The sequence below is a fragment of the Aedes aegypti genome, chromosome 3 (assembly GCF_002204515.2).
Source record: "Aedes aegypti strain LVP_AGWG chromosome 3, AaegL5.0 Primary Assembly, whole genome shotgun sequence".
NCBI lineage: Eukaryota > Metazoa > Arthropoda > Insecta > Diptera > Culicidae > Aedes > Aedes aegypti.
The window spans coordinates 382539490-382566454 of NC_035109.1; the positions used below are offsets into that span (position 1 = coordinate 382539490).

The 26965-nt window shown below is 35.4% G+C and overlaps 1 protein-coding gene across 8 annotated transcripts in view; it reads left to right on the forward strand.

Annotated features, from left to right (window-relative positions):
- Nucleotides 1–458: 458 nt before the first annotated feature.
- The window catches only part of LOC5566546 (calbindin-32), a 302845-nt gene continuing 276338 nt past the window's right edge, over nt 459–26965 (forward strand). For 5 of the 8 annotated variants that reach the window (XM_021853168.1, XM_021853173.1, XM_021853174.1 and 2 more), the window contains exons 1-3: nt 459–686; nt 10699–10794; nt 12172–12220. The gene's annotated coding sequence lies outside the window, so the exon portion shown is untranslated. Of the gene's footprint in view, nt 687–10698; nt 10795–12121; nt 12221–26965 lie in introns of all 8 variants that reach the window. The other 3 variants (XM_021853171.1, XM_021853170.1, XM_021853169.1) reach the window with 3 other exon arrangements.

The following is a 26965-nucleotide window of genomic DNA, read 5'->3' on the forward strand; positions in this document are numbered from 1 at the left end:
TCGATTTGAGGCTAAATGAGCAATCATTGTTCATCCCGGGGCTTTAGGGGTAAAAGCTCTATTATGCCCTTGATTGTGCTACACAAGTAACTCAGAAGTTAAACTGTTCAAGGTTGATTTCTATTCTAGGCCTACTTGTTTCATGTTCTCTGCAAACCTTCTCCACTGCAGAATGAATATGAGTATAGAACTTTTATTCATCTAGTGTTCTGTTTCCCCTTCAGTCTCTACCAAATCCTAACTATGAATGAAATCCCATGCCTGCTATGCGCATTGCAAATCGCACAATTTCCCCTATCTCACTGACGCCTGTCCGCATTTTTCCCTCCGTGTCACAGACCGGATTGCGAGCTCAGAGCCGGGGAGAGAAAACTGTCCGCCACAACGAAAATGCACGTGAGCAAGGACCACGGAGACGAGCACGAGATAGGACCTCGGTGGGCGGCCGCCTATTTGAACCGACGACAGCAGCCGAATCGCCACATACCGAGCTCTGACATTGAGCAGTAAGGACGGAAAAATCGCTTTTCTCGTTCGCGACGTGGATTTACTGTGGCATTTGCCAAGTGTGGAAATTGTAGGAAAAGTTCTAAGTTTCAATTGTTCCAGTTGTGATTTGGTGAAATTTGTGAATCAGAAAAAAATTTGAGTGCATCCAGTGGAATCGGTGTCATCAGTGAAAAGAAGTGAGTTTATGATCTATTATGCTGAAATTGATATCCTTTCGAACTGGACATCAATGTTACTTTACCAACACATTGGCGAAAGCGAGAGTGGTTGGAAACAAACATCAAATTTTATTTACATACTTCGTCAAATGGGACAATGTTCGGATCGTTTTCAATTTCCGCCGATTGTTTGCATACATTCAGGCGGGGCGGATCGAGAATGTAAGATTTCGGAAATCCGAGTTTTGTTTGAGTGATCGAAAGGTGGTTCTGTTTTCCCATCTCACTTGAGAAATGGTTTGGTAGGAAGGAAAAACGAACAAGACTGCTGACTTCGTTGACAACAAGTGTTTTCCAGCGCCTACCTGAGTGTGAGTGAGTGTGTTTGTTTTCATCGCAGCTCGTGTCGGAGAAAACCCATGGAAAAGGAAAGGGACAGACTTCAGAGTAGGCGCTGAGATGGTGGGTGGTGGAAATGGTGAACAGTAAGGAAGGATAGAAGAGGAAAAATCGTCGATAACTACCACTACACACGTACCGCCGCTTTGTTTATCCGGCTTTTCGGGATGGTTTTCCTCATCGATTTGATGTTCGATTCGCGATCGGTGGAAACGGGGCTAGGTTCACGGGGAAAGGTGCAGCATGATTGAGCGAATATTGTTGAATAATGTGTTAATCTTCTGACCCTCATAATGACGCACCATTTGTTTCGAACGTTGGATGAAGAGAGGAAGGGAGAATAAACGCTCCACTTAGCAAATACCGTTAGCCACAATAAATATTGGTTCATGTATTTGCAGATACTGCAGAACGTTGAACATATCATGTGTGTTTTCATGAGATCATATTGTTCTTGGACTATCATGTTTAGTTTTATCAAAGCAAAATGTGTCAATTGGCTACTGTTCCGAGGTTAACGAAATATTTTGAAACATTAAAACAAGGATTTGCAAATAATTTTAATATGTATATGAAACGGATGTCTAAATTTCAGAGAGGTATATTTTGGTGTAAGATATTTCCATTTGTTTCAATGATAATATTACTCCAATATCGTTAAATTTCCATGAGTTGATCTTAAGAGAGGATCGACTTTTAGAAATAACGAGTCATGGCACAAAAACTTTTAGAAAACTGTTTAAATGAGGCATCATAGTAGCCATGAAATCTAGTTTTAGAGTAGTTCCTTGAGTTGATATCGAGTGATGTGGATGAAAGTGTATATTAAAACTAGGTACATGTATGTTGATCATGGTACATGGAAAATTTGATCATGTGCCAGCTTGTACTGTAGACAGGTATACACATTTTATGACATAATAAAATATATTTTTTCCGCTTATTTTAAATTACACTTATATATTTGCCACGAAAATAATTATCGCGTAATGAAAAAAAAAAAAACCGAAGAAAATTGAAAAAATCTCAAAAACACCATTATATATCTCTCTCTGAAATTTTCACATCTTTTTCATCAAGTAAGGTACCGCGGGGCAAGTGGGACATAAAAAAACGATAGTTCAAACAAATTGTTCAGAATAATTTTCAAATGACAATATTTTACAAATCCAACAACACGATTACATTTCGGGAACATATTTGCTGGTTTGTGCATGAATTTGATCGAATAATTTCGAAATTGTGAAAACCTTAGAAGAAAGATGTACAATGAGTTATTAGACGCAGTTGCCTCGACAAACGGGGCAAGTGGGACACATCCAGTTTTGTGCGTAAAACCACATCAGTAAGTCAACCGTTGTAATGATGGAATTGTTAAATCATAGATATTTTATTTTTAGTACATATTTGATGTACATAAGGGATCAACCATAAAATACGTAACGTTTTAGGAAGAAACCCTGCATTTATTAATATGTTGCATCGCATTTAATTTTAACTGAAAATTTCTCACAAAAAGCGTAAAGCAATAAAAACATTTTCAAAATATATCATTTATAAGTTATCAATCGAAATGCAGCAAGTAAACTTTCTTTAATTGACGAATATTTGAATATGTTCTGTTATTATTCTTATGCATGGCGGAAAACCACTTAATGCGATGGAATTGTTTTCCGCAACTACTGAATTTGGTAGAAATAGCAAATAAAGCTCAATAAAAATATAAAAGTAATCTTTCTCATGATGTATTTTGAGTTTTATTTCTATCTTCGCTCAATTTCAAATTCGCATTAAAAAAAAATGTCATTTTTTCTCCCTTTTCAGCAATTTTTTAACATAAGATTGATTTTTTTTGGATAGAAATCATTCGTTTGAATGTTTTTATGCTACTTTCCAAGAAAATGTTTGAAACGTGTAGGAAAAGTTTTAATTCTGGTGCTTGTTTTGATATGTCCCACTTACCCCGGGTATCAAGATATTTTGGGGTGAGTTAGATCATAGAAATTTTCATATGAAATGAAAATAAAATACATGTTTATCGTAAGCAGCTTATAATAATACTTAAAAATGTAAGTTACCGATGGTAATTCGATTTATGACACAATTATTTTTTGCGAGCCAATGCAGAACGTGAAACGTGTCACAATTTATCATGCAAGTTGAAAATGGCGCTGAGCTGACAAGTGTTACAAGGGGCACATGGTAATAAAAATAACAATATATTTTGTACTGAATACATTCCTTATTATTGTATCTTCAACTTTCTAGAAGAATACCCCCTTGAAAAAACTTTCCTAAACGAGCTATGACGGAAGGTCCCACTTACCCCGTATTCTCACTTGCCCCGGGGTACCTTATTGATCTTTGTTGCCTGAAAATTTGAGCTTATGATATTTTGCGCTTTTAGAGATATTAAAGTTCATGAATTGTTTGATTTTTAAGGTTTTTTCATTATTTATCATTTTTTATGCGTCGTATTATTGAACTTTTTCCACCAGAGTTTGTGTTTGTTATATTTGGTAAGCAAATAGTAGTTTACGGAACAAGTTGCAGAATGATGATTTTTACAGCATGAGTCGTAATAATTAAAATAAACTAAAAATAAAAATAAACTTTGTTAATATGGAAGGAAACTCATTTCAAACATGCACGGTAAAAAATTCAAATGGCAAAAGAAATGAAAAAAAAAAAACTTTCAAAGTTGTAATTTGTTGCAAGATTTTTCTACGGGACATGTTTGTTGAAGTTTCAAGCTTGATTTCAATCTAAACAGAAGTGTGGGGAAATGCGAGGAAAAAAAGTTCTTCGAAGTTCAAATTTAGCATGATTTTCCTAAATTTTAAGTTTATTTAATTATCAATATTTTTTCTAATAGTGATATGACATTATTTTAATAGTCCGGCAGAAAGCTTATGTAAGAACCTTTATGGGAACGTATTTGGATGAAGAGCATTAATTAAAAATGTAATTGTGTAATGAATTTGAAAGAAAAAGGTTTTTTCGCCGAAAGCTGTAGATTTTGCATCAATTTCTGACCTTGATAGTGTATATCTCAGAAACTAAAACAAATAGGATATTCAAATTTTGGATTTTACTTAATAATGATGTTAGCAATAACACAAAAATAACTAAAAATGATTTAGGACATAGAACTTTTTCGATTTATGACCGCCTGTTCCCCCATAGTGGATTGAAAAACAGCCTGATACGATGAGAAATTGCAAAAATATTAATTAATTAATAAATTAGCCTACTTTTCCCACCACATAAAACAATGCTGAAAAGTGCTCCTCTTCAGCACTGAAACTGGTGCTGAAAAGTACTACTTTTCAGTTCTGTTTTCGGAGTTGCCAAAATAATATCTGAGTGAGTACATACACCATTTGTTAAATTAATCTAGATTTCTCAATGACTTAATCAACTAGCTCCTAATTCTACATCGGTTGGATGATTCAAACCCAATTCAGGTAAGGGATTTTCACTTGGAATCGGATCTCCAGCAGACTTCATCGGTTTAAAGTGATTTTCACAAACCGGAAGTCGCCATATTAGAATCCTAGACGACGTCAACCATCGATTTCCGGCATCTCCTCATCGGTCCCTTTCCAGAAATACCCATATAAATTGGAATTTTTGTACCGTAAAAAGAGGGAGCGCAAAAAAAGTGAGCGTTAAAAAAGGTTTGGCTGTAGTGTGAAAAAAAATCTAGCTCTGTAGATCAATTTTCAGGACATGTCCACTTTTACGGATGTTCCGAATCTTCCGGAGGGTCATAAAGTGACCTTGACCGCAATCGGTTGCCCAATATTACCCGAAGATATTAAGATTCTGTTTTTTGTTGAATTTGAGGTGTTTTAACACCATTTTCTATGATAAAACTGTTTCGAAAAGGAAGTTGATCGTACAAATTGGTCCATTTGTACCAGCATATGAACCTCGAAGCCGTCGGATTGCATGTAGTGAAAACCTCATTCACAATAACAATTTTCAAAAAATATCTTAATCCGGTTGTATACGAGTTAAATCGACTTGTACTGCGATTTTGTTAATTTTTGTTTTCTATTTGAATCCCTTCCATAAAGGACTCAGTTAGATTTGTTTTAATAATTTTCTTACGTGTTTCTTCAGAAATTATCTAAAAAATCTCAACAAAAGTTCTGAAGAAATTTATTCATGAAATTCAGAAGTGGTTCTTCTACGAATATTTCACGGAATACCTCAAAATTCAAGGGGGTTTTTGTACTTTTAATGAGGATAACTAGACGAACCAGCTAATAAAGATTTTCCCAACAATTGATCCGAAATTTCGGATGAGTAAACAATCAACGTGTCCCGTTACTAAAAGCCGAAAAGACCATAACTTTTCCTCGGATCCCTTCAGGAAATATTTTTCCCAAGAATCCACCAGAGATTTCTTTTGGAATTTTTCAAAGAATGCTTCCAATGATTTTTTCAATACATTCAACTCTCCATAACTCGATAAGGACCATCCAGCTAGGGACATATCGAGTTACAAAACATGAAAACAATGCAACCGCGATCCAAGGGATCACCGAAAACCAATTTTTACTATGGTTCTCTAACTTGATATTGACATAAGGAATATCGAGTTAGGGAGTGTTGACTGTAATAGATGTTTTTCTTTAGAATCTAAAAATTTAATAATTTTCGAGCCGACTGAAATTCATATGAAACATACAAAGATAGTTGACGTTAACATTTCTTGGCCAACAAAACTTGATGTTAACAGTACTCTCGAAACTTTAACAAATTCCATTGTTGAAGCAAGGGACATTGCAATAGCAAAATGTGAAGTAAAATTCGAATCCATGGTTACAGACGATGATTTTGAAATCTTGTACAGTCGTCAAAAAGTGAAGAGAAGGCAATTTTAACGCACTCGCGATCATGCTATGGAAATTATATAGCAGGATCTGCAAACAAATTAAAAAATATTTTTCTCCATTAAGAAACAAAAAATTTAAAAATAAAATTTCTTTATATGACCCAGGGCACCTTTATGGAAATTATCTTAACTTTTGAAAAAATCTCAGAAGCCAATTCCAACATTGAAGGAGGAAAACAATATTTTTTTTATTTATTATGTGGAAGCTCAACAATCTGATATGCAGTTAGAAAGCACGTACAATTTCAATCTAGGACTCACTAGTCCAATAGAAAATCAAGTTACTCAGGAATTCAAAACTGTTCTCAAGCAAGAGAAGATTTTCGAAAACTTCTGAGTGACTGTTTTGAAAGAAGTGAGAACTATTATTTAGAAAAAAAAAATCAAAAATATGAAAGCTTCTGGTAATGATGGATTTCTCTTCATTCCTATTAATAAACTTTCAGAGAGTAGCTTATGATTTTTGGTTGATATATTTAATAAATGTTTTCAGTTGGTATATTTTCCTGACAAATAGAAATATGCGTAAGTTGTAACAATTTTGAATTTGGACAAAAATACTGCAGAAGCTTATAGCTATCGTCCAATCAGCTTGGAGATGGAGGTAAGCATCAGATTTTTTTTGAAAATATTTTTTTGAACTCAGTTTTTGCCAATGAACGATTCGGATTCCGACATGGACGTTCAAGCAAAAATCAACTTTAACGTTTAACAAATTTGAAGGCTAGTCTATCTGTCTTGCTCTTATAGTCATAGAAAAAGCATTCGACAGTGTTTTGCATGAAAGTTAGATTGTAAAATTAAAAAAAAAACTCAATTTTCCAACAAACATTGTTAGAATAATTCAAAGTTATCTATCAACGCGTACACTTCAGGTTAGTTATCAGAAATCTAAGACTGATAGACTTCTTGTCAGTGGCGTAGCTTGCGTTTTGGGGGCCCGGTGCGGAGGTAGATTTGGGGGCCCCTCAAATAGAGGTTTGCAAAATATGTCTTATCAGCTTACACATACCTACATTTTTTGCCAAAAACGTCTAATATTAGAAAAAAATCTTGATTTAAAGGTCAAAATATAATCTGCTAGTCAAAATAAACCCATACGAGGGCTTAGCCAGGATTTCCGTCAGAAAATAGTTTATGATGTTATGCCTTGTGGAATCAAAAAATATCTATGCAACAATTGCTGCAAAAGTACCTATAAATTTCTGTTTTAAAGGGTCTTGGAATAAATTCTTGGATAACTTTCTGTATGGTGTTTGGTATTTAGTAGTTCGCTTACGGTTATACCTAGACGAACGCTTCGAAGGCTCGTGAAAAAATATCTCAATTCGTAGGAAAATAGCTGATGAAATCGCTCTATTTTAGTTTTGCGCAAATCATTGAATTTTTTGTGGTTTTTGATGCAGATCTAGGAGGCAATCGAGATGAAATGTTTGATATTATTACTGATATTATTTTATGAGGAATCCCAGCAAAACTCATAGAGGTATTCTGAGATAAAATTTTAGAATATACCTTAAAAAAATATGCAGGAATTCTTCCGAAGTAAAAATATTTTCCTGGAATTCTGTCAAAATTCCTTAAATTCATGGATTTTATTTTTATTTTTGAGAAACTCCTTATAACAGAAGTCTTGTAAGAATATATAAAAAAATCTTAAAGAAACTAGTAGAATCGCTTTGAAGTTTCTGGGAATATTATTGCTTTTATCACTTGAAGAACTCATTGTAGTAATGGATAAATCCATGGAAAAAATGAGGGACGTATCTAATAGCATTTCCAATTATCTGAGGAATTCAAACTTCTAAGATAAATACCAGAAAAAAAAAACCTCAAATAAATTTCAGAAAGTATATTTGAAATCAATAAAACAAAGAGTACCTGAAGCTAGTGGTAAAGGAATACATTGGAAAACCATGGGATTTCTTGGCCAACGATACGCCAAGAAATCCCTTCAGTGGTTTTCAGAAGGCTCCTCAGTGGAATTTGTTGTTAAAACCTTGATAATTTCCTAGAATGATTTCTGTATAAGTTCTTCAACGATACTTGAAAAAATCCGGGTATAAATTTTCGGATTTTTTGTGGCAATTTTATTAAAAATTCCTTAATAAATTTACAGCCATATAGGAACGCCAGAGAGATTATTCTAGCAATATTAAAGTGTATTTCTTCCAAAAAATATCAGAAAAAAGCCTACTGACATTGCTTAGAATATTCTGTACAGTTTCTACTTGAAAGCGCTGGATGAAATTCTCTGGATTTGTTGCTTATGTTTATTCCGAATGAACGAAGAATTTCTGCAAAAAATCCTGGAAGAATTCCAAAATGAATAATTGGAAATATTTTCTCATTTTTTTTCAACAAGGAATCTCGGGATACGTTTCATTAAAATAATAATAAATCCATGGCATAATTTTATATAAATAACCATGAGAAATTTTTAAAGAAATGCCATGATGAATTATTCAAGGTAACTTGAGAATAAATTTGGATGATTTTTGGTAGGTATTTTTGGATGATTTAAAAAAAAAATCTAAAAAATGAAAAAAAAAATGTAAAATTAATTTTTCGTATTTTATCTGTTTGTACTTAAGTTTGTGCTCTTAATTTTTTTCGCGCCTCTCCGTAGTGGTCTGGATCGTAAAAGAAAATTAATATTTGCATCAGCCTAAATAATCGATCCAAAGTCGTTGGCTTACTTATTCTACAAAATTCATGCTTTTGAGAACATCTCAAACTTTGAAATTTGAACAAAATGTACACCTTTAGCATTTAACTCATGTATATACTATTGAGAAGGTATCTGTCAAATTTCTAGAATGAGTGACAATGAGAATGGTTAAGATCGTAAGAAAATATATACAGGTTAAAATTTCACCAATGCTCCAGATTTATGGAGACATACAAACATGGGTCGATTTGATTGGAAATCAGAATTCATGAAGTATTATATACATATAAATAATTATGAATCCAAAGCCGTAATTAGACTCAACATCTTAGGTATTTGAGCTTCTTAAGTATCTACATCAGGGCCCCGTTTAGCTATTAGGAGACTCGGGTTTCTCATGCGTGCTATCGATTGAGCAACAACAATGGAAATAAGTTACAAAACAAATATTCGTGAAGGCCCCTAAAATGTGGGATAGATTTAGAGTGGGCTGAGGGCCCCAGGAGGACCCCTAAAATGTGGGGCTCACAGTCACGGTCCTCCCGGGCCCTCAGTCTACTCAAAACCTATCTCTAAAATATTGAAAATAAGAGATAATCAAGGGGCCCACTGAGCATAGCAGATCCAAGTCTTCTTCGAAACTTATGCTTGTCATGCTCATTTTCTTCTTGGGATCTTACAAACTGTCAGTTTCTCACAAGCTATGTCGAACTTTTAATGCTATGAGATACCCGTACTGAGATTTTGGGGCCCCTAGAAGCACGGGGCCTGGTGCGGACCGCACCCACCGCACCGCCCTAGCTACGCTACTGCTTCTTGTAAGAGCTGATGTTCCCCAAGCCAGCATTATGGGACCAATATTATACAATATCTTCACATATGACTCACCTGAATTATCTCAGGGATGTCAAAAAACGAAGCCTGCGTGTCAACTGTAGTAGGTTGCAAAAGTTATTGGATATTTTTTCTTCATACTTGCAAAAATGGAAGATTGCTCCTAATGCTTCCAAAACTCAACTAAAAATAGACAAGAAGACATGTTGTCACGATGAGAGGGGTTCCAATAAATTGGTCAGATGAAGTTAAGTATCTAGGGCTCATGCTAGATAAGAATTTAACTTTCAAAAATCACATTGAGGGTATTCAAGTCAAATGTAACAAATATATGAAATGTCTGTATCCACTTATTAACAGAAAATAGAAACTTTGTCTTAAAAACAAGCTTTTGATCTTCAAACACATTTTTAGGCCTGCCATGATGTATGCTGTACCAATATGGACTAGCTGTTGTAATACCAGGAAGAAAGCTCTGCAGATGATTCAAAATAAAATTTTCAAAATGATTCTGAGGCTTCCCCCTGGTATAGTACTAATAAGTTTTATGGAATATCCAATGTTGAAATAAGTTAAATGTCAAATAAAATAATCAATAGTTTTGGACAAAAACCGTTGCAATCATTTATTGTCACAATCAATGCGTTATATAAGTTAAGTTATGTTAAGTAAATTGAATGCGTTTTTTTTTCTCTTATAGGCAGATGAAATCGAACTAATTTGTTATAATTCCTAACTTCTACGGCAAATGAAATGTAATATGTTGTTAACAAAATGTTAATAAAAGATTTATTTTGGTATACCAAATGAGGATGATACTGTTTTCTAACACAGGTCACCTAGATATAATAAATGAATGTATTGTTTAGAATAATACTAATGAAGAATTAAAAAAAAATCTTCATAATCTCCAGACACTGTCTCTCGTAACGGAACATTTTATCCAATATTCCCCTAAATATGACGCAGGTTACCGTGAACTTGATTGCGACAGTTGTCTGACCCTTTTTCATTGTATGGGGCTCTGCACTGTTTTGATTTTGCATGAGATTTTGACGTTTGCTGGCCTTGTTGTTTACTTATTTCATGAAGGAGGGAAAAAGAGAGACTGATTTTTGTGCAGAGCCCCATTACCGTGGATTTTGTTATCGTCATCTCCTTTCTTCTTCTCTTTTATTCTCTTTCCATGTACCTTCTTTCACATCGCGACTCTGTACCAGACGCCGTAGGAAACCACATTCGCCAGTGTCTTCATCGCAGACTTCAGTGACCAAGTTGGTAGTGTTGGTACGTGCTTCATCGGAAAGCTTCACAAAGTGCGTGTGCGTGGTAAAAGGAAAAACTCCAGTTAGATAAATACCTGTAGCAGAAAAGCACAACACCGAATAAGCACACGAAGAGGACGAAAAGGAAGACGAAATCAAACACACGGTTTACTTGCTTTACCTTGCTTTGCCTTGGCCAAAGCCACCGGCCGCCCACCAATAGGGTGGCTCATTGTGATCAAATCAGAAAACTATTAAATCATTACACCTCCAATATGTGTTCATTATGACTCCCTGAAGTCACTATGAAGGTTTGAGCGGAATCCGTCAACTCCAATGGGGAGCTAAACGAACTTGAAGTTTGTATTCGAAATATCGATCAAAAACAATTCCAGTTACATTGTCATGTATACGAATGCGAAAATGGCAACTTTGGCGAAGAATGCTTTCAGTTAATAACTGTGGAAGCGCTCATAAGAACACTAAGCTGAGAAGCAGGCTCTGCCCCAGTAAGGACGTAATTCCAAGAAGAAGTTGACGGATTTCACCCAAACTTTTTTATTAGCTTCAGGAGGTTCTGATGAACAAATTTAAGCATTGCAACAAAGTATTTTTACAATTTGATTTGTTCATACAAAAATGGACCACCGTAGAGCCCACAGCCTACTGCAATCGCTGTGCTGGGTTGGTTGACGTCTGATAAAAGCCGAGGGAAGTGGGGCTTCTCCAGTCAGCGCCGGTCTCCGGTGCGTTTCGTATTCCTCTTCTGCTCACTTGGACTGCCTAGTTTGGTGTTGCGTTTGTCTGCTCTGCCCATATTTGCATAGTCAGCGTAACCACCAAAGTTGGATAAAGGTGATTTATTGTTTCATGCCATACTTTTGTCAATCAAAACACATACTTGATTTTATCCAAACAAACAAGAAAGTGTATATACATAAATTGACGTAAACTTTCGGTCACTGTCATATCACAGGTTTGTACGCCAAACTATCCGAGCAAACACTAGACAAAACTTATGTTTGTTTGGATGAGTTGGTGTATGTACTCATGTCATTCAGTTATCACTTTATACAATGAATCCACCTTCATTCGATACTTCGTATCTCGATATCGAGTTAGCGAACCATAGTTAAAGTTGGTTTTCATGGCTACCTCGATGGTCCCTAGGATCGCAGTTGCACTGGTTTTGTGTTAACTCGATACCTCCCAAACTCGATGGTCCCTTCAATATCGAGTACTTTTCGACCATATTGGCGCTTACGTCGACTATGCGAACAAGGGCAGTGCTCTGCTCACATGTGTTGCCACCGGTGGATTGAATTTCTGCTTGCGGGGAAGAATAATAAGGAGGGAATAACGCACGTATTTTATTAAGCAAGGACGAATCGACCATTTACTTGGGTTCTTTCTGTTTGGTGGATCAAGGCGAGACTCGGTGGAGAGCGGAACGAAACGCAAAGGAGAGTAAAAGAAGGTAAGTTTTCGGGTAAATATTGATTATTGACGGGGACTGACGCAACGATAAACAGCCATGCGTCTCCATGATGTTATGAGGTGGTCTCTGGAGAAAGGGGAGCGAGGGGATAGAAGGACACAATTCGTGGAATCATTTTTAGAAGTATTAGGTACATGATAAGCGGTGACAAAAAATAATTGTTGTTACTGAAATTCTGTATTTTTTAAATTTTCAGCCAAATCACACGAAATATTATTACTTCCAAAATTCAAACTTTTTTCGCTTACTACAGATAACACAGGTGACGTGGAGTTCTGATGATTAACCTGAAGTGTACGATTTGACGGATAACTTTGAATTATTCTAACAATGTATGTTGGAAAATCAAAGTTTTTTAATTTTACAATCAAACCTTCATACCAAACTCTGTCGAATGCTTTTTCTATGTGTAGAAGAGCAAGACCAGTAGAATATCCTTTAGATTTGTTGGAACGGATCAAATTTGTTACACGTAAAAGTAGATGAGTGGTCGAATGTCCATGGTGGAATCCGAACTGTTCATTGGAAAAAAAAAAATAAATTATCGTTGACGTGGACCATCATTCTGTTCAAAACGACCTTTTCAAAAAGTTTACTGATGGAGGAAAGCAAACTGATTTGACGATAGCTAGAAGCTTCTGCAGGATTTTTAGTGAGGAAAATATGCCAACTGAAAACATTTGTTAAATGAATCAACTAAAAATGATAAGCTACTTTCTGGAAGTTTCTTGATGAGGATGTAGAAAATTCCATCATCACCAGGAGCTTTCATATTTTTTATTTTTTTTAATAATAGTTCTCACTTCTTCCAAATCAGTCTGCCAGGAATTTTCGAAAATGTTCTCTTGACTGAGAATATTTTCGAAGTCCTGAGTTACTTGATTTTCTATTGGACTAGTAAGACCTAAATTAAAATTGTACACGTTTTCAAACTGTATAGCAAGTTTTTGAGCCTTTTTCGCAATTAGTTAGTAATAATTTGTTTTCCTCTTTCAATGCCGTTTAGACTTCTGAGGTTTTTCAAAATTTTAGATAATTTCCAAAGGGCTTAGAGCCCAGGGTCCAATTGAGAAATCTTATTTCCAAAATTTTTGTTTCTTTATTGTGAAAAACGTTTCTTGATTTTTTTCTGCAAATCCTGCCATATAATTTTCATAGCAGGATCACGAGTGCGTTGAAATTGCCTTCTCCTCACGTTTTTAAGACGGATCAAGAGTTTAAGATCATCGTCCGTGATTATTCACGGATTCAAATGTTCCTGGCTTCAACAATGGAATTTGTTAAAGTTTCAAAGGCATTGTCAATATCAATTTTAGTTTCTAAAGAAATGTTTACATCAAGCTTAGAGTCAACATACGTTTCATATATATTCCAGTCGGCTCGTAAATAATTGTAAGTGGAGCTGATAGGATTGAGAATCGCTTCTTGGGATATTTGAAATGTAACAGGGACATGATCAGAATCAAAATCAGCATGAGTAATCAGTTGGCTACAAAGATGACTAGAGTCGGTTAAGACCAAGTCAATCTTAGATGGAATTTTAGAAGAGGAAAAACATGTAGGGCTATCAGGGTATTGAATTGAGAAATATCCTGAAGAGCACTCATCAAATAAAATTCGGCCGTTGGAATTACTTTGAGAATTATTCCATGACCGATGTTTGGCATTAAAGTCACCAATGACAAATTTTTTTGACTTATTGCGAGTCAATTTTCGCAAGTCAGTTTGGAGCAAATTAACTTGCTGTCCAGAGCAATGATAAGGCAAATAGGCAGCTATGAAAGTATATTTACCAAGCAGTGTTTCAACAGAAACACCTAAAGTTTCAAAAACTTTAGTTTCAAATGACGAAAACAGTTGATGTTTTATACGCCTATGAATGATGATTGCAACTCCCCCACATGCCCCATCAAGTCGATCATTACGATAAACAAAACAGTTAGGACTTTTTTTTTAGTTTGTATCCAGGTTTTAAATAGGTTTCAGTAACAACAGCGATATGCATGTTTTTAGCTGTAAGAAAATTAAACAGCTCGTCCTCTTTACCATTCAGAGAACGAGCATTCCAATTTAAAATATTTAAATTATTATTTGGATCCATTAGAAAAACGTCCCAGATAGCCGTAGCGGTAAACGCGCAGCTATTCAGTAAGAACAAGCTGAGGGTCGTGGGTTCGAATCCCACCAGTCGAGGATGTTTTCGGGTTGGAAATTTTCTCGACTTCCCAGGGCATAGAGTATCTTCGTACCTGCCACACGATATACGCATGCAAAAATGGTCATTGGCATAGTAAGCCCTCAGTTAATAACTGTGGAAGTGCTCATAAGAACACTAAGCTGAGAAGCAGGCTTTGTCCCAGTGGGGACGTAACGCCAGAGAGAAGAAGAAGAAGAAGAAGAAGAAGAAAAACGTCATCCAATAACAATTTGATTAGTAAATTTTACACCAACTTGGACTGATTCAGTCATAGTGGTGGCTTCGAACATTGCATCAATCATTAGATTCAATTGTTCAGTTAGAAAATTAAAATCAGAGGCAGACATGTCACTTGAAGTGGGTACATTATCTGATGATTTTCCATTCGAATTTTCGGTAGACGAAGAGGCGGAGTTGATGTTACCTGTGACGACAGGGTTTCTTTATTTGATTTGAATTAATTAGAATGGATACTCATAGTATGAAAAGGGGAGGAGTTCAAATTAGCTGCTACGATATCGGCAAAGGATTTTCCTTGGGTAGATTCATTCGAAATTCAAATATTTGAACCACAACTCGACGGAATAAAATTAGTTTGTGAATGAGCATGATTATAATCTTCCTGATGGGTTTGATTCCTAATCAAGCGATCGTTAACTGAAAAATGAGCATTGTCCGATACTCTACCAGGGAAACTCCGGAAACGACCGTTATCGTAACGGATATTATCTTTCATCTGCCTGGCACGAGCCTCTACGACTCTCTTGCGTGAAGGACAATCCCTAAAATTTGACTCATGATTGCCCCCACAATTGGCGCATATGAAATTATCGGTATCTTCCTTCACTGGACAGACGCCGTTAGCATGAGAAGAACCTCCGCAAATCATGCATTTAGCATCCATGCGGCAATTTTTTGTTCCATGACCCCACTTTTAGCACCGACGGCACTGAGTGGAGTTCTGAAAATTTCCTTTCTTTGTGATTTGGAAGGAAACCTTGATTCCCCTAGTGGAATTCATGATTTCCTGCCTAAATCTTCCTAATTCGGAACAACTGACCACGATGAGCCTTGTTTTAAAACTGATTTCTCATTTCGATGCAATTATTCATCAATAATTAAGGTGAAGATGAATCGAAGCCGAAATTCAAATTTTCAAGAGCACGGATCTGGAGAACCAAGCTTCCGTTTAAGCTGAAAACTTAATCGATTGGTCACTAGATGGTGGTGACCAATCGATAAGGTTTTCAGCTCAAACGGATGTTTGGTTCTCCAGATCCGTGCTCTTGAAAGTTTGAAATTTGGCTTCGATTCATCTTAACCTTAAATGCAAAGGTGACATTTAAGGAGAAAAAATGCTACAAATGGAGACGTTTTACACCTTCATCCCCCCACCTTCTTCTCTTTCATGGCTTCTTCCATAAAGCCAAACGAAGGTAGATTTTCCATATCAATATTGGTTGGCTGCCCACCGAGAGTAAGTCAGTCAGGTAATGGATTCCGTTGAAATCCCGTGCCGATCCGTGTTCCATGTGGATCAATGGGCCATTATGAGCGCTCTTCTGCAGCAGCGCAATTTTCATCCCATCGAACCCTCCGTTCGAAATTGAAATGCCAATTCTGACGAAAAGGTAACTTTGGTTGGTGGCCATTGTGAGCCGTGTGGCAATGAAAAAGCTGTAACGAGATTTTGACACTAGGCTTAAAGCTGTTTCCATTGCGTAGTATCGAGTCATGATTTTGCTGCGATTTTTTCTGGTTTATCGCAGTAGGCCATTCGGGCCTACTAGAATCACCTGGACCAACAACGAAATATCCAACCGTAAGCCAAGCTTGGTTTCCTGTTTTCGCGTGTTGAATACCATGAAATTTAACTGCTAAAGAGGCACGGTGTGCTGAAACGCATATATTACGAAGTTCAAAACTAGGTTTATGGTACATCAACTCGTTGAAAAATTCATCTCATTTCCCTCCTTTTGAATCGAAACAAAAAATCGATTCACTCGATTATGAGTGCTCCTTACATCGATTTAAAAAAATCGATTAATTGGAACATAAAACTCGCTATTTGGAATATCGATTCGAAATCATCAATTGCTAGTTCATATGAGAATAATAGAATTACACCCGATTCTGTTTTTGCAAGGGAGATGTGTACCGTGCAAAAAAAGTTTTCAGTTCAAAATTTCAAAAGCCGTGCAAAAAAAGTAACACCATTTCTCGACGTTTCATGCAAAAATAAGGTTTTGGCGGAAAAAAATGCATGGAAACTTTTTTTGCACGGCCGTGTAAAAAAAATCCGTGCAAAAACAGAATCGGGTGTACATAAATTTTGATTAATCTAATCCGTCCAAAGATCAATTTGACACATCTCGAAGACGAATTGATGATAAGATACAGTCAACAGATCCTAACTCAATACCATTAATATTAATATTACGGACAGCTTCAAATTCCGGACACTCTTCTTTGTATGGGAAACATTTCACAAGAAATGTTTCAATTTTTGCCGTTTAAAAGTTCTCGATTTCAAGGCTTGTTTTAGTAAACATTTTCCATAAATATCTTTGAAAATTTATAATGCCCAACTACCTTAGATGTCTCTTTAGTGGTTTGACGATTTCAATTAATGGTTTGACTGTTCCATTAATGATTATCATGAGCTGTCCGGAATTCGAATCAAAGTGTCCGGAATATGAGGCAAAAGTGAGGAAGCGTCCGGAATAAGAATCATGAAAAGGCCACACATTTTGATTTATTAAAAATTATTCAAGTTGCGGAATCGAGTTTTTTACCCACCATTCGATAGTTAAGGGCTTCCAACGCTTGATAACGCTAAAGAATCATACATAATGATTTATTTTGTATGCTCTCTGCTGGGTTATACTTCACTGAGGCCTTAAGTGTCCGTAATATGAATCAAAACGGTATTTCGTATCTCGATATCGAATAAGAGAACCATAGTAAAAGTGCGTTTTCATGGCTAACTCGATGGTTTCTTGGATCGCATTTGCTCTAGTTTATTGTTCTGTAACTCAATACCTCCCTGACTCGATGGTCCCTTCAATATGGAGTTCTGGAGAATTGACTATATATTCAGATGAGCATTTTTTATTTTTAGGCGTTTACCGATTATTTTGATGAAAAATAAATCGCAGGTCCATGCAAGTTCAATAATATATGTGTTTCAGCACACCGCGCGAGAGCGAAATCCATTATCTTCCTGGAGTTTCCGTTCCATCCCGCCGCTCCGTCAAAGAGTTCCGGCACATTGTGAAAGTAGGAAAGTGAAGTGGACTTGGCTTGAATCACGACTACGCCGCCGCCGACGACAATGCCAGGTTATTGTGCGGCTCGGTAAATCTTTCTCGCAAGAGATGTTTCAATTTTAATCTTGGTTGAAGTGACTGCGAGGAGCCGAACGGTATTCACATAGGTATTCTTCCGGTTGATGAGTCATGGCACGTGGAAGGCGTAGGATTAGAGTGAAATTTGCAGTTCACTGTGAGACGACAGGACCGTTTTTCGTATAGAAGAAATCGCATAGAGCATGAGACCGACTCTTTTACTGCTAATCTTCTAAGGTACAGTGGGGGAAGTGTATCAGTGGGCAAACTTGTTAGCCGCAACAATCAATTAATTTGAAAATTGTTTTCCATCAATCAAAAATCCATTGTATCTCTGTCTAAAACCGAATACTATTAGTTATTTCGACACATGGTGAGCATTTCAGTTCCAATTGAGTGAATCACAATGAAAAATATGTGATTTTTATAAATAAATACAGATATATTGGACATGGTACACTTACCCCTACTTTTTAATGGGGTGGGGTAAGTGGATCAAGTATTATTATCATTTATTGGCAGACTGCTTACGAGAATTTTAATAAGTTTTAATATCCGCAAATGTAGTTTTCCTTTAATTTTTTCCACTCCCAGCTTAAATTTGTCAAATTGACGATGAAAAATATTAATTAATCCACATAAAAGTTTTTTTTAACCTTTCTGGTGTAAAAAATATAGAAAAATAATAATTTCAAAATTAACACGAAACTTTTCGTGGTTTATCTGAACTGAGTTGCAAAAGAGTAAAATATACAAATTTTCAAATTGAAAGCATATTATTGTACCTTATTTGACCTCATAAATTGTTCTAGACAGATGATACTGATATAAACATAAATAGAATAAAAAGATTTCAGTTTGTAATACAAAAGTAAATGTTATTAATATTTTTAACAACGTATGTTTTCCGAAAACATCGTTAGGAATAATCCCACAATACTGATGTATAGCTTATGTGTATCAATGGATGATTTTTCTGCAAATTATTTTAGTCACAACGTTAGATTTTTTTTTTTTGAACGAATTAGTGTGAACTAATGTATAAATATTTTTCATACAATTTTGATAAAATAAAAATATTTTTTTAATTTTGAATTATCAAAATGTAACAAAGTGCTAGTTACTAATAACAAGAACGAGAGTAAAATCATTCTTACAATACATAATTAGACCACATTTGTTTTGATAATAGATATTTTATATTGGTGATCCACTTACCCCACCATGGTGGCGCAAGTGGATAATTTGGTGCAAAATTTTAAGTCTTTTATACTCAATACATAACAATCAAAAAAATCAAAATAAATTACGATATGAAGTATATTAGTCCTTTATTGGTTATCCACAGAAAAAAGTTTTAATTACATTATTCACTTTAGCTGTACATAACAAAGAAGTTGACTCTTGATTTTTCTGTATCCACTTACCCCACGGTACCTTATTTCTTTCTTGGTACGACGTTCCTACTGAGAAAAAGCTTACTTCTCAGTTTAATGTTAATATACGCACTTGCACATTTATGAAATGAGAACTTGAGCATTTTTGCATTCGTGTATCATGTGGAATGGACAAAGATAATCAATGTCCTGGGAAATCAAATTTTCAACCCGAAAAAGATCCTATTTCAGTCTGATTTGAACCCAGAGTCCTTTAGGTTAGTTTGGCTGAATATGTCCTTTATTTGAATCATTCCAAACATTGCTTTCGTTTATTATACCTACAGTTGTGTTCAGAATAATAGTAGTGAAAGCCGATTTTTTTACAAAACGCTCAAATTTGGAATGCTGTTACATTGTTTCCCTATGAGCAATCGGCTTGAAATTTTGGCAGAGAACTAAAATATACTTAATTTCATTATCATAAAATTTGAAAATTTTCACGCTACAGGCTAAAAAGTTGAGCACCAGATGAAATCGCTCAAAATAATAGTAGTGATCTTTCTTCCGGGTATAACAACAGCTAGTTCATATTGGTGCAGTATACAACATGACTAAATTGAATGTTTTGATTGCACAGTTAATTAAAGATCATGTAGGCAATACTCCACTGCACTGTGACGTCACGCATCAATTTTGACAGGTACTGGTCCTGTCGTTTACAGTTTGGACTTCGAATCATTCTTAATTTCGTGAAAGTTTGCTGCGAGGAGAGGTCAAATCCACTGCAGATACCCACGGATCGTATTATTCTATCTTCTTACCGTGGAAAATCGTCACCATCAGCATGCTGGTGATAGAAATGCGAAGATGAAAAAATGATAGAAAAAACGTAAACGTCCGAAACGTAAACGCTTTACTTCTTACTTGATACGCCAAATTGAATGTGGGCATCAGGTAGATGCAATCTACACCGACCTTTCCGCAGCCTTCGATAAAATGAATCATCAAATTGCTCTGGCTAAGTTCGACAAATTAGGCATGAATGACAGGGTCCTATGCAGGCTTCGATCCTATCTAACTGGCCGTAGTATGTCTGTAAAAATCGGCGATTATGTTTCTCCTGCGTTCCAAGTTTGGTCCGGTGTACCCCAAGGCAGTCATCTTGGACCGTTCCTGTTCTTGCTATACATGAATGACGTAAACTTCATTCTTAAATGTATGAAACTTTCGTATGCCGATGACCTGAAGCTATACTTCATGATAAAGCAACCGCGTGATGCTATTTTTCTGCAACATCAGCTGGAATCTTTTGCCGAATGGTGTCGTGTAAATCGTACCGTTTTGATTCATATTACGGACATTTAAGGCCTCATTGAAGTTTAACTCGTCAAAAAGCATGTAAAATAAACCATTCCATAAGATTCCTTTGCGTTATCGAACCTTCAAAACACTTAACTTTGGAATGGTGAGTGAAGATTTCCGTTCCGTAACATGAAAAATTTCAAATAAATAGAAACGTGTGGACTCATCATGATTCTTATTCCGGACGCTTCCTCGCTTTTGCCTCATATTCCGGACACTTTGATTCAAATTCCGGACAGGTCAAACAAATCATGAATAGAAAAGTCAAATCATCAATTGAAATCGTTTAACTACTAGAAAGACACATAAGGTAGTTGGACATTATAAATTTCCATAGATATCTATGGAAAATGCTTATTAAAACGAGCCTCTAAAGTGAGAACTTTTGAACGACAAAAATTGAAACATTTCGTGTGAAATATTTCCCATACAAAGTAGAGTGTCCGGAGTTTGAAGCTGTCCGTAATATGAATCAAAACGGTATGTCACTAAATGAATCGAAGTGCTCTGTTATTTCATTCGGCCGCGAGCATTCACTCGTGCACTTTGATTATGCATTAGCAGACGAGCAGTTAAAGCGTGAATCAACGGTTAAGGATTTGGGAGTTCTGATCGACTCTAAATTGTCCTTCAAAGACCATATTGCTTACATCATTGCTAAAGCTTCATCTCAGTTAGGTTTCCTCTTTCGGTTTGCTAAGAAGTTCAAGGATGCCTACTGCTTGAAATCGTTGTATTGTTCGATCGTGCGTCCCATACTGGAATATTCTTCAGTTGTCTGGGCCCCGTTTTATCAAAATGAAGTACACCGCATTGAACGGATCCAGCGAAAATTTATTCGTTTTGCATTACGACACCTAAATTGGAGAAACCCGCTCAACCTACCAAGTTATGAGAGCCGCTGCCAGCTCATCGATTTGGAACCACTCGTAGCGAGGCGTAATGTGGCGAAAGCTTGTTTTATTGGAGACCTTCTGCAAGGCAATATAGACTGTTCTACATTACTCGGCATGCTTGATATAAACATACGCAGCAGAAACCTTCGGTCACACTCGTTCTTCAGCATTCCTTCTGCGAGGACGAACTATGGTCAGCATGAACCAATACGCAGCATGTCCCATCTATTCAATAAGTGTTATTTTGTGTTTGATTTTAATGTGTCACGGGAAGCTTATAAGCGTAGTTTTAAACGTGTATTCTGTTATTAAGATTTTTTCTATATTGTACGTTTAGCTTAAGTTTTGTCATTGGGGCCAATTGCCAATTCATTGGAACTCCTCTCATCGTGATAACATGTCTTCTTGAAGGTTTCAAATAAAGAGCTTTTGGTTTATGTGAGATTTTTTTCATGTATGAAAAACAAATATCCAATATTGACGGAGAGGCTTGTGTCATCCACAAATAAAGAATTTTGACATCCCTGGGGTAAGTTAGGTAGGTCAGAATTGAAAATATTTTACAATATAAGTCCCAAAATGCTGCCTAGAGGCTGAAGCTAACTACCGTTTTGTCTCAAATTCCGAACACTCTTTTTTTGTATAACGATTTGGTTGAAATGTTTCGGTGAAATATATCATCAAATTGCAAGGAAATGGCAGTCAATTGAAATTCGATTTTTACGTCTTTCAATCTATTTTATTCCTCGGGAGTAGTAATGATTCTCTAGCTCGAGACCAGTTAAACTAGCTCAGATATTTTGTTTGCAAAATTTTTCATTTGAATATGATTTCTTCGTGCTGTTCGGAATTTGAATCAAGATGTTCGGAATATAAGACAGAATGAACACAGTGTTCGGCATTTGAATCAAAATGTTTTTCCATACTTTCACGTTAAAACAATACTAAACAAGTTTAAACCAAAATTTTTATCGATACACCCAACAGCTAATATTTAGACTTTGTGATTAAAGCCTGTCCACGATAAATTTCGGACACGGATGGCGGGTGTACCACAGAAAGTTCGAGAATTTTACAGAAAGAAGGATTAACATCCTTGTCAACTGTTTATTTTGTAGATATAACTCTTTTATTCTGAAATAAACAATTGTTTTTGTTGAATTATGAGTAACTTTTTTTTGCTGCCATTATTTGGGTGTCCGAAATTTAACGTGGACAGGCTTTAGATTACAATTTTCACAAATATCTGCTAATTTATGCCCTCCAGATGAGTTTGAAGTCATCGTTGGCCTTAAGTGTTCGGAATATGAGTCAAAACGGTACTGTAGCAGAGTGAAAATACAGCGTTAGGTTTTTGAACATAGACTCACAATGCTTTATTCACTCTTCTTTCTGTCATCGCTCTCCAGCATGGCCTTCTTTTAATTCATACTTCAACACTATACTACATCTCTCCTTTTTTTCATAAATTTAAATTTATTTTTTGCACGGCCATGTAAAAAAAAATCCGTGCAAAAACAGAATCGGGTGTACTTAGCTTCATTTAGTTACTACTTTCTTCGCTTTTATTTTTAAATTATAAACCTACGTTTTTCCCATAATCATTACTGATCGAACTACTGCTTCTATTTGAAATTTGGTACTTCCTTGTCCATTCTTCATTCTTGGTTGTTATATCATGTAAAAGACGATCACTGAAGTACCGACGGTGACTTCTATCCCTTTTTGGAAACTATGATTAATGGTCATAAAAATAGAAAAAAAAAAAAAATTGATGTCAAATAATAATATGAGAAGTATGTAGTATGTTTTGTGTCTCTTTACCACTTGAGAACACAATTTTTTAAACATAATTAGACTAACTATGAATCACATTTATTTCTTAATGGTGTGAGAAATATAAAGTGTTATATTTACTACATCTTGACCTTCCAATTGCAAACTGAATCGTTTTGCTTCCTTTGCATTTCCCTTAATCTTGAGTGTACTGAACTACCAGAAGGACTGGGACGAATCTCCTACATCTGGTCTTTCCTATTGTATTCAGAAACCTTTATTTTTTTTTCTTCGTACAGTACAAGTTAATGGATTGTTTCGTTTTTTTCATGTTTTCCAGTGATTTTCTAGAAACGGACCGGATGATACGTTCTATTCCTACTGTCATCTTTTGAACAGGTCCGAATTTCCACGACATCCCTACGTTCTTTTTCCAGAAATTGGCTGGGAATATTTCACCCTCTTCGTTTCTTACGGAGAAGTAGACCAGAATCATTAATTGTTCTCTTTACTTTCTACCAAATGACTAAGAGCGGACCGGAAGGTTTGTGTTATTCCTTCATTTATTTCCAGAAATGGGCCGAATTTTCACAATTTCCCTTCGTTCTGTTTCAGAAACGGACCAGGTTTTTTTTATCCTCTTCGTGTCTTATGGAGAAGTAGACCGGAATTACTTGAAGTATTCCCTTCAATCTCTACTAATCATCAGGAAACTGAAACTAGATTGTTCATTGCATTCCTTCATTTCATTCAAGAAATGGCCCGAATGTTTCTTTTTCTCACCCATGTTTCTGTCTCGCGTTTATAGAAACAAACCATTATTTTTATGTATTTGAAGTCCGGAACTACTAGATAATCGTTCTTCTTCTTATTCATACGTCCTCACTAGAACCAAAGCCTGAAACTCAGCTTAAGTGTTCAATGAGCACTTCCACAGTTATTAACTGAGAGCTTCTTTTTTCAAAGTTGCCATTTTCGCATTTGTATATCGTGTGGCAGGTACAATGATACTCTATGTCCAGGGATGTTAAGGAAATTTCCTTTATGAAAAGATCCTAGACCAACCAGGAATCGAACCCAGAAACCTTCAGCATGGATTTGCTTTGTACTCACGAACTCTAACCACTCGGATAAGGAAAACAATCGTTCTTTTGTTTCATATCAATTTCAAGGTAAAGCTAATAGTATACATCCCAATGTTAAAAAATTTCTTATTTTTAGTTTAGTTTAACATTTCAGTGGTCATTTTTTTAAGTTGATCTCTTGCTCCAATTTATTTGTTTTATGCAATCTATTTTCGGATCTTACAAATACCATGATAATTAGGAATATAACATTGTTAAACCACATCTTTACAAGGAGGTTTTTTATAAGTGTCAGTTATATTATCCTAACAAATAAATCAGTCGAAACAACAATATTGTTTTGATTTTTTAACGTAAAATGTTTTCATTTGTTTTGTTCACTGAATACCAATATATATTTATTTATTCAATTCTGAATTTTCATAACGATATACACATTAAAATTTTATAGCAGCTACACTGTGCCTCACATAAATGTATTGTTTCAGAAATATCTTGTTTGGCTAAACTCCAATCACAAAATACACAAAATACATAAAAATTCAATGAGAAGATTTCCAACACATTATGTGGAATATATTTTATTAAAGATTTCGTTTTAAGCAAGTTGTTAAGCCAATATGATAATCTTTATTTACCTAATGCCCAAGAATCGTATTTCTTACTATTGATCAAATTGATCCAGTACAGTTGTACGATACAATGAAGATCACATCTAATATCTTATGTTGGGAACCCTTCATGAATGGATATTACACATTATTCCAAGCCTTATTTCTAATAATTCTACTTTAATATTTTGTTTTCCGCATTTCAACACCTGAGAAATAACTCATATGTTTTTTTTCTAGCAGACTTGTACAATTATTATTTAGTTTTTTTTACTACAATTTTAAACAATGTGGTATTTATTCCTCATTCTTTTCCAGAAATAGAAAGCAATCAATGGGGTACCTCATGTCAATCTTTTTTTTTAATGTATGTAATTGCAAACTGAACATTTTTTTTAAATTATGGTTTTTTCCTCCTCTTTCCAAAGGTGAAAATTTTAGTTAACTGTGTTCGACTAATATCACAATAAGTTACTTGCGATTATAAATATATTAACATATATGAGATGATATTGAGACAGCGATTAAATCGATAATTCGCACCACATTGAGACTTATGTGTAATGTGTAATCCAACATCGATTTATTAATAAGAAACAAATTGTTTTCAAAATAATGCAATTCATCGTTTGAAAGAATTGATGCACTTTTGTGCGTGAATCATAGGCGATGCACTCTCGAAATCAGAACAGCTTGTCTGTCTCTATTCGACGCACCTTCAACTATCAAATTTTTCATATCATCAACCAAAACCACTTAGCAATCATCGTGGATCAAATAATATATAGGCTACCTACAGTTTTGAATACGCTCTGGACCTTTGCTGTTCTTCTTGTTTTTCATATATTGTTCCGACCTGATCCTTGGTTTTCTTCCGGTTATCTCCCGTTCGGGGGACAGATGATCATTTTCAAGACACTTGCACACTAATCCTCCAAACCTTGAACTGAAGGTATAATGAGATCCGTACCAACACTCGTCGCCAATGTAGCAGAGTGAAAATACAGCTTTAGGTTTTGGAATATAGAATCACAATGCTTTATTCACTCTTCCTTCTGTCATCGCTCTCCAGCATGGCTTATTCTTAATTCATACTTCAACACTATACTACAACTACCAGGAGCTTTGTAGTAAATGCTACCTTTATTCATAGCAACGCGTTGTTTGTAGTATGTTCGAAAGGTGTAGAAAGAGAAATGACACGAACATGTTCCACTCGTGTTTCACATATAGCGTTTACTACCGATAATGTAGTAAACTCAACTTTACTACATTTTATTCATATGGCCCATTGAGTCATCAAGTGGCTTTGTAGTTCAGTTGGTAAAGCACTCTTCCAGCATTCAAGCGTCATGAGTTCGAATCCTACCTGAACATGTGAATTTTTTTTTTCATAATTTCACTCATTATTTGCCAATTTTTACCACGTGCAATAAGTTAAATAATTAACGTCAAAAATCGACCAATAAATAATGTTAACCCAACCAGCGGATTACAACAGAATTGAAACAGATTTTGTTACTCAGTTAGCGCATTTTTTCTAACAAAATATGTTCTAATTTTGGCTTATTAGTAAATTTAAAACATAATTTCCTCTACACTAAACACAATTTTTATAATATAAACAAAATTGTAACTCATTATGTTTCAAATCAAACAACCATATAACTCATTTTGTTATTTTCCACAACTGAATTATAACAATATTTGTTCTAAGCAATTAGTCTTAAAATTTCATAACAAATTGTGTTATAATTTTGTTTTATATTGAAACAGCCTTTATTATCATAACTGGTTTTGTTTTAATTATGTTATAATTTCCTCCATCAGCTCAAAACGCTTCTAACAAAAAAGAAACAAAATTTGTTATATGTAATAAATCGTGCTATAGTTGTGGTACAATTTTGTTGTAGTCCACTAGTCGGGAACACCCAAACAGGCTCGATACTAGGTTTTAATACCTACCACATTAGCTAAGTACCGGTATTACTGTACTCCAGCATACAGTACCGGTGGTTACAGTGTTTTTACCCATCGTGAAAAATACACTAGTTTTGATATTTTTTATTAA